This window comes from Azolla caroliniana, unplaced genomic scaffold (genome assembly GCF_043228905.1).
Source record: "Azolla caroliniana isolate FFs.n. ecotype wild unplaced genomic scaffold, voAzoCaro1.0.p SCAF_4, whole genome shotgun sequence".
NCBI lineage: Eukaryota > Viridiplantae > Streptophyta > Polypodiopsida > Salviniales > Salviniaceae > Azolla > Azolla caroliniana.
This window is the reverse complement of record NW_028230439.1, coordinates 4,438,515-4,446,839: the sequence shown is the minus strand read 5'-3', so window position 1 is coordinate 4,446,839 and position 8,325 is coordinate 4,438,515.

The following is an 8,325-nucleotide window of genomic DNA, read 5'->3' as shown; positions in this document are numbered from 1 at the left end:
AATGCACGTAATGTTGTGAGGTAGCTGACATGGAAAATGTCAAATGATGGTAAGAATATATTGTTTATTGAGATTCCTGCTAATAAGTTGGATAGAAGTAAATCATATGGTTGTAAAACCATGAAAAAGACAATATTGTATACCACAATCTATGTACACTTTTATTAGAGATCATTTTTGCAGTGCTAAAATCTCCTCAAAATGAAGATTTTGAATGAAGACTACTCTACATTGTGGTGTGCAAGCAAGGAAACAAAATATTGAAAGAAGTGGTGAGGGATGTTTGAGGCAACATGTCCAATGTTGGGGAGTCTATCATTTGTGGCAACTATTATGCAAAGTTGCCACAATGCAATAACACGTATGCATTATTGCAAGATGCACCCACTACCATAATCTAGATGATGTCATTATCCCAATCAAGCTCACTATGACTCAGGCAAAGCACGAGATTAAGGGATACAAAACTATCTACAAGGTCCCTCAATATGTACATTAACACATATTTGGGGAGGTCTCCCTGTTTAATGCTTGGACTTTTATCTGTTAATACATTGTAGAAACCTTGTAGAATGGCAAGTGATCTTCAATTTCATATGTAACTCAGAAGTTATCCTAATTAGGGATGACAAATTCATGAATATATATCCTCTTTGGTTTTCATAAAGTGTTTGCTGCTCTTATAGTGTTAACTGTTTCTAGTAATGTATATATCCTCTTTGGTTTGCATAAAGTGATTGGTGCTTATATAGTGTTAAATGTTTCTAGTAATATATTATCCGCTTTGGTTTTCATGAAGTGTTTGGTGTTGATATAATGTTAAATGTTTCTAGTAATGTATTATCTTCTTTGGTTTTCATAAAGCAATTGCTGCTCTTGTAGTGTTAATTGTATCTAGTAATGTATATATCCGTTTTGGTGTTTGTTAAGTGTTTGATGCTCTTATAGTGTTAAATGTTTCTAGTAATGTAATATCCTCTTTGGTTTTCATAAAGTGTTTGGTGCTCTTATAGTGTGAATTGTTTCTAGTAATGTATTATCATCTTTGGTTTTCATAAAGTGTTTGGTGCTCTTGTAGTGTTAACTGTTTCTCGTAATGTATATATCCTCTTTGGTGTTCGTTAAGTGTTTGGTGCTCTTATAGTGGTAAATGTTTCTAATCCTCTTTGGTTTTCATAAAGTGTTTGGTGCCTTATAGTGTTAACTGTTTCTAGTACAGTATATATCCTCTTTGATTTTCATAAAGTATTTGATGCTCTTAAAGTGCTAACTGTTTCTAGTAATGTATATATCCTCGTTGGTTTTCATAAAGTGTTTGGTGCTCTTATAGTGTTAACTGTTTCTAGTCATGTATCTATCCTCTTTTGTTCACTATAACAACTATTATGCAAAGTTGCAACGGTCCTCCCACATGTATGCTTTAGTAAAAGATGCACCCACCACCATAATCTATGTTGAGGCCATTATAGCAATCAAGTGCACTATGACCGGGAAGTAAATTGTCTACAAGGTCCCTCAAGAGGTACATGATGTCATAAACATTTTTGGATTGTAATGGACTCTACATTCATCTTCTCATAAAACATCACATTCATACTTAGAGAGAGACTAACAAAAACAATGTCAAACATATAAATTTGACACATAATAAGTATAAAATATATATATCATTTCGATATGACAATAACAAGTACAAACCATGACCCATAAAATCTTTGGCACTAGTATTTTCTGGTACTTGTAATGCATTGAGAACTGATCATCTCCTTCATTGGTTTTACACCCTTCTGCATACTACTAAGTGGCACTTCATCATTGGAGGCCAATAGGACAACATCAGATGGTTCCCCTCCTCGGACTGGTGGCACCCCCCTTGAGTTTCCTACTTCATTGTTTACACCAACATCAGATGCGGTTGATAGCAGTATCTTCATGTACCCCCTGGGTGCCGCTGGATTCCCCGTCCTACATTTGGTGTGGCTCCGCTTCATGGGTCGTAGTGGTGATTTTCTGATACTCATCCTAGCTGACGTTGTACACATTTTTCTTAGTAACCATGTACTCCTCTTCATGGGTGGTAGTTGTGTTTTTCACACACATCCGGGATGGTGTTATCCACATCTTTCGCAGTACCCATGTGCTCCTCTTCATGGGTGGTAGTTGTGTTTTTCACACACTCATCCGGATGGTGTCATCCATATCTTTCGCAGTACCCATGTGCTCCTCTTCATGAGTGGTAGTGGTGTTTTTTGTAGATTCCTCCAGAATGGTGTTATACACATCTTTCTTAGTGCACATGTGCTCCTCTTCGTGGCTGGTAATTGTCTTTTTTGCAAACTCATCCTGGATGGTGTTGTCCACATCTTTCTTAGTACCCATGTCCTCCTTGTGGACAATGCTAGAAACCTCATTCTTTGTATAGTTGTTCTCCTCTTCTAAATTGAATGTGATGTTTTCTTCACAATCCTCATGTGTGGTTGTAGTGTTGTTAGAGTCATCTTTTGTACAAGGCATTGTCACAATCTCGGAATCTTCATCTCTGCTCCATATAGTGCCTCAATCATCTTCATGTATTTGTTCATCTCCTAGTTCTTGTCCAACTAAATCTGAATGCACCCAACAATACCAGTGTCAATACTAATCTCAATTAACATAAAAGGTAAAGGTTCACACTCCTGCCTACTGTTACATCGGTGTGATCCTCCACTTCTGTAGACAACTCTTTGCATGTGGTTGTGTTTGTCATGTCCTCCTCACCCTGATTGTCTATGGCATCCAACTCCTCAATAGTGCAACGGATGGTGCTAGTCTCATTTTGGTGCTCTTCATCATTCCAAATTCCTTCTTCAATATCTGTATATGAGGCCAAAACACAAATTGTCGTTTGCTTTACATCAATACTAAATATGATAGAGACAATAACCTAGGTGGTAATGAACAATGTTAGTATTGTTACAACTAAACTGCTAAGACCTTCATGTCCATTTGCTTTACATCAGTCCTCAATCACTTGGAACACAAAAAATACAATGTTCGGAACCATGTTAGTACTAATACAACCAAACAACTAAGATCCTTATGCTCTTTTTCTCTACATTAGTATTAATTCACATCAACACAAACATAATCAATAATGTAATACTAAACCAATTGTAGAAGTAATTGCAGAATGAAGTGTGTTCGCTTTTAGAACTAAACCACCTAAATATAGGATGATTTCTAGTACTACACCAATTGTACACCTAAAATTGTCCTATGCTTGTACTAGCCCACCTAAATATAGAATGGATTCTAGTACTAAACCAATTGCACAACTACTTCCAAAATGAAGTGTGTATTATGTCAGTACTAGGTCACCTACATATAAGATGGATTCTCGTACTACACCAATTGTACACCTAAAGGTCTACTGAAGTGTGTAATATGCCTATCCTAGCCCACCTAAATATAGAATGGATTCTAGTACTAAACCAATTGTATAATTAATTGCATATTGAAGTTTGTACTATATTCGTACTAGTTCACCTAAATATAGGATGGATTCTAGTACTACACCAACTATACACCTAAAGGTCTCCTAAAGTGTGTAATATGCTAGTACTAGCCCACCTAAATATAGAATAGATCCTAGTACTAAACAAATTGTACAACTACTTACTGAATGAAGCGCATACTATGTTAGTACTAGCCCACCTAAGTATAAGATGGATTTTAGTACTCCACCAATTGTACACCTAAAGGTCTCCTAAAATTGTCCTATGCTTGTACTAGCCCACCTAAATATAGAATGTATTCTAGTACTAAACCAATTGTACAACTACTTCCAAAATGAAGTGTGTACTATGTTAGTACTAGCTCACCTACATAGAGGATGGATTCTAGTACTACACCAACTGTACACCTAAAGGTCTACTGAAGTGTGTACTATGCCTATCCTAACCCACCTAAATATAGAATGGATTCTAGTACTAAACCAATTGTATAATTAATTGCATATTGAAGTTTGTACTATATTCGTACTAGCTCACCTAAATATAGGATGGATTCTAGTACTACACCAACTATACACCTAAAGGTCTCCTGAAGTGTGAATATGCTAGTACTAGCCCACGTAAATATAGAATAGATCCTAGTACGAAACCAATTGTACAACTACTTACTGAATGAAGTGCGTACTATGTTAGTACTAGCCCACCTAAGTATAAGATGGATTTTAGTACTCCACCAATTGTACACCTAAAGGTGTCGTGAAGTGTGTACTATGTTAGTATTAGCCCATCTAAATATAGAATGGGATTCAGTCAAAGTAGCATGTTTAGTACTACAACATCTATACACAAACATGTAAAATTAGTTATGATGAATGCACAAGAACTAAATGACATAAATATTGATGCAACATATAGTATATGGAGCGAAACCAGTACTAAACCATGAATTTTCTATTTTCTAGTATGAATTGTGGACTAAACCTATACTAAAGCAACTATAAAATGGAATTAGAAAATACAGAAAAACATAATAGTAGTATCACATACCAGTGGAGTGAACTTTGAAACTCATAGCTAAGTACTATTAATCTCCAACAGTACTTTTACAATGCATACATGTATTTATTTTCTCAAAGTGGTACTTAGCACATAGCATATGATATGTGTGCAAACACGATGTAATCACAACATCCATAGCCTCGAGCTTGAATCCAAAGCCACAGAATCTACACCTGCACTTGGAGACACAAACTACAACATAATAGCTAAAGGAGAAAAATATAAACCGTAGAAGGTAGAAGGAGAGATATCCTTGGAGGCATCCTCAGACTTCAAGCCAATGTTTGTATTGGAGGACTCTCTATAATGTGATGATTGGTGACGAGTAAATTCTTCCTGGTCAACTTCAATGTTATTTGAACTTCACATGCAAAAACACATGCGCTTCACCCTTTCTTTGGTCTTTGTCTATTTACTTTCTTTGATGAGGGGTCCACATTCTTTCCTTTGTGGGTGTCATCACTTCGTCTTTGACTAGAGCCTTCTTCTCGGGTGTCTTCTTTGCCATTTTTCTAGTTCTCACTCTCCTTCTAAAACAACTTCCACAACATAGTATTAACTCCCTTACATAGCTATAAACTAGTACTTCACACATCAATATACATAGTAGAATACCATTCCTAGATCATGTAGTACATTACCACATTATAAATATGTCTAGACAACAATACTAAATCAACAAGAGCAAGAAGAATAACAACAAGAAAACAACTATTCAACATAGTGGTACTAAGTCAAGCATCCCCCTTTCCAACAAGAAGAAGAAGAAGCAAAGCAAATTCAAGCATATACATGTATAAGATTCAAGCATATCTCAACCCTCAAATGAACATGTATATGCTTGAATTTGCAAAAACAATAACACCTCTACCAACAACAAGAACATGCCATAATAGTCTGGTCCAAAAATAACAAATCATATACTTTTCATCACAGAATTACTAAATCGCGACTCGCAAATGAATCTGGAAAGAAAAGGAACAACAATTTCAACAAAATCAACAAAAACAACAAGAACATGACATAGTCGTCCAAATCAAGAACAAAGCACTTCTTGGACATGTCATCACAATAGTACTAAATGAGGCACCCTTGTCTAAGCCTCAACAAGTGCAAGATTCATATCTCAGCTCTTCGATTAACACTAGAGAAAACAAGAACAATAACAACAATAACAAGAACAATAGATAGAACAAGAGCAAGAACATCACCAAACATACTCAACAAGAACATGTTGAGGAACATAACGTAGACATAGGACCATATCAACATAGCACCCCTTTCCATATGTGAACATGTACAAGACTCAACCATGTACATGTTACAAGACTCTCAAATGAACACATTTGAAAAATAAGATGACAAACATACTCAACAAGAACATGTTGAGGAAGATAACAAATAAAACATCATATCATCATAATGCCCCCTTACCATATGTGAACATGTACAAGACTCAACCATGTACATGTTACAAGACTCTCAAATGAACACATTTGAAAAATAAGATGACAAACATACTCAACAAGAACACGTTGAGGGAGATAACAAATAAAACATCATAATGCCCCCTTACCATATGTGAACATGTACAAGACTCAACCATATTTTTGTACAAGACTCTCAAATGAATGCATTTGAAAAACAAGACAAATGAAGAGCAGGAACAAAAACAAACATGCTCAACAAGAGCATGTTGAGGAAGATAATATATAAATAGCATCGTATAGTCACAACACCCCCTTACCGTAATGAGCATGTACAAGACTCAAGCATATTTCTATACAAAACTCTCAAATGAGCACATTTGAAAAACCAGACATAACAAGAACATTTACAAACAAAATCAACAAGAATATACCTCTTCTCGAATAGTTGAAACTTCTCAATAAAATGTGGTAGAGTCACAAGTTTTTTGCCCACAACTTGTAGATCATGCAGCAAAACCCACAATAGGAGGAGACCTAGATTTTGTGTTGTTTGAAGAGGTCGTTGCATGTTTGTTGTAGAAGGGTCACAAGAAGGACATCGAGTAGAGATGGTATGAACACAACGAGCAAAGGTGACAGGGTGAGCAAAGAATGCCTGATACACCGTAGAGGAATCACAACAACAAAGAGCAGAGATATCTTGTTTGTTCTAGATGATGAGACACAACAAGCAACATCAATTAGAGATGGTGGGGACATAGTGAGCAAAGAGCGCCTTGAGGTTGCAAAAGGGTCAAAGAGAACACAGAACGTGGTTGTTGCCTGGAAGCACAGACGGTCTAAAGCATCACCACAACTTGAACACCTGTGAATGCAAGAGAAGCAAAGAGAGATTTGTGAGAGATGGAGATTTGAGAGAGAGAGAGAGACAGACAGACAGATCTTAGAAAGGGAGAGATAGAGAGATAGATCTGAGAGAGGGAGAGACAAATTTGAGAGAGAGAGAGAGAGAGAGAGAAACTTGAACATCCACTTACATGAGGTAGGAGAAGGAGAGAGAGAGAGAGAGACAGATCTTAGAGAGGGAGAGACAAAGAGACAGATCTGAGAGAGGGAGAGACAAATTTGAGAAAGAGAGAGAGAGAGAGAGAGAGAGAGAGAGAGAGAGAGAGAGACTCACTCACTCACTCAACTTCAAAAATTAAAGACATTGTATATGTTTACCTCGACATATGCACCTTCAACCTCAAGTGGAATTTATTACACAAGGGACACTTGGACAGAGATGTAACATTGGAAGGATGTGTGGGTTTATTGTTCTTTTAAATTTTGAGCCCATTAAATGTGACTTTTATTTTTTTAATAAGTGATGATAAAAGTTTTAGTCACTTGTTTTTGGATTTATTTTAAATTATAGTATTTTTCGCTTTATCGAAATAGTACTAAAATTTTGGCCAAAAGTTGGTACACCGTAGCTTGCTCTCACCCATAAAACACAAACTTTAAACAGGAACTCGAAACACAAAATTTAAACAAGAACTCGATACGACGTATTGAGTTCCTGTATGAAACACAAACTTTAAACAGGAACTCGATACGGCATATCGAGTTCTTGTATAAAAGACAAACTTTAAACAGGAACTCGGTATGCCGTATCGAGTTCTTGAGTGCTAAAACATATTTACAAAAATGTCCGGACTACCTGACGCTTACTTGGATTCTTGGCACTTGATTTTCTTCGAAGACATGATTCACATTGTCGATGCTTAGGGGGAGATGAATATTTGGTGCTGCGTGCTATGGGCTCTTTGTGCTTTGTTCTACGCGTGAGTGATTGAGAAATGAGGAGGTTTTCTTATTTATAGGGATTGACCACAGTGGTTAAAGTAACCACAATCACTTTAACCAGGGTTGGTAAGCTAAAGGTTAGTTAGTTAGACCTAAGAAAGAGTTACTTTATTTAGTACATAATCTTGAATGTACCAATCACTCTCTAATGGATTTGAATTAAATGATGCTTATAAATGCGTCAATGATTATTTTATACTCAAAGTAACGTATTAATGATTATTTTATACTCAAACTAACATACAATGACTTTGAAGGTCATGAAGGAAACAATGATAGAGGTTCATGAATGAACCAATGATTGAATACTCAAAGCAACATTTTTATGACTCTCTAATGTTTTGTATTAAAGATGTGGCCATGAATGAACCAGTGATTGAAAAGGCTTATATTTAAAATGGTGGGCATGAATGAACCAATGATTGAGAAGTTCTATATTAAATATGGGTGCCATTAATTAACCAATGATTTTAACTTTAAACCAACATATATATGGC